The sequence below is a fragment of the Propithecus coquereli genome, unplaced genomic scaffold (assembly GCF_000956105.1).
Source record: "Propithecus coquereli isolate 6110/MARCELLA unplaced genomic scaffold, Pcoq_1.0 Scaffold495, whole genome shotgun sequence".
NCBI lineage: Eukaryota > Metazoa > Chordata > Mammalia > Primates > Indriidae > Propithecus > Propithecus coquereli.
The window spans coordinates 35,954-37,283 of record NW_012150785.1 but is presented as its reverse complement, the minus strand read 5'-3'; positions in this window follow the sequence as shown (position 1 = coordinate 37,283).

Here is a 1,330-nt window from a genome sequence, read left to right as displayed (position 1 = left end):
TTATAATATAACTTTATGCATTTTGTGTATGTCCATTAAGGTATTCAGCCATTCTTAATTTCTACACACAATATCACAGTCATCTTAAATTTGACAAATATTATACCATATCGTGTTTATATGTATTTTACTTTATAGGTTAAAATTTCATAGTTATTATATCCCAGAGTTCAATATTATCAAATTGAACGTAATTAACATATTTTATGAATACTTCTCAATTTATCTTGGGGCTCTGTGTATGACAAGATAGTTTTTTCATGCACAATTCTATACTAATTACGATATTGTAGTCCTGGTGGGATATATTGATATGTTGTATATTTTTACATTAGACCTACGTTTCTTTATTGAAACACAACTATGTACTTTGTGTATATTGGGCCAAATAATTATTTGCAATGGTTTGTAAAAACAAAATGCAAAAAAAATGAATTTTATTATGTAAACGTAGAAAATAAATAGCTAAACGCTATTAATGCTGGTCTTTTTGTAAGAAATGATAATCATACATTTTTTAAGCAAATTTCTATTTGGAGAGACTGAACAAAATAATTTAAACACACTTTCAAAAATGTTATGCTAATTGAAATCTTTTAATACATTTCTGTCATCTTTGAGATCATTCAACTGACCTTTGAAAAATAAAGAAGCAGGCTGATTGAGAACACCTGAATTTCATGTGCCTTTATGAAACTGTAAGAGCTTTCCCTAGGTTGAGGATTGAGGATAGAGTAATAGTAGATGGCTAAGACATTTTTGTGATTAATGGAGAGAACAGTAATCAGAGATACATTTTAAGAATAATTTTTTTTTTATCTGTGACAGAGAGAATGGCCTAATCTATCTAATGACAAGTTCAATTACAGTCAACATCTGTTTGATCTTAAGATATATTCTTTGAGTGAATAAATAGTCACTCTTATAGGATATGTGGCAAGTATTGTACTTTGGTTGGATATAAACTTGAAAAAGGAGATGTTTTCACTGTAATTTTCAAAATACGTAAAAAGAGTGAGAGAAACAATGAAAAAAACATTATATTCACTGCTTAGGATGTCAGCTATTAATAAGCAATGCATGCTGTTTAAAACAGTGCATATATAGAAGGTCAAGAGATACATTTAAAATTTGTGTTCTAACAGAGACAACAAATGTTGGCATTTAAACTGTACAAATATTGACAAGAAGAAAACAATCAAATCTAATAAAGAATTGGACAAGATAAATGAAGAGAAATTATACTGTAAAGAGAATCTAAGTAGTCAGCATAACATGGAACCATGGTCAAATGAACTGATATTAAAGCATGCAATTAGAACAATAATAA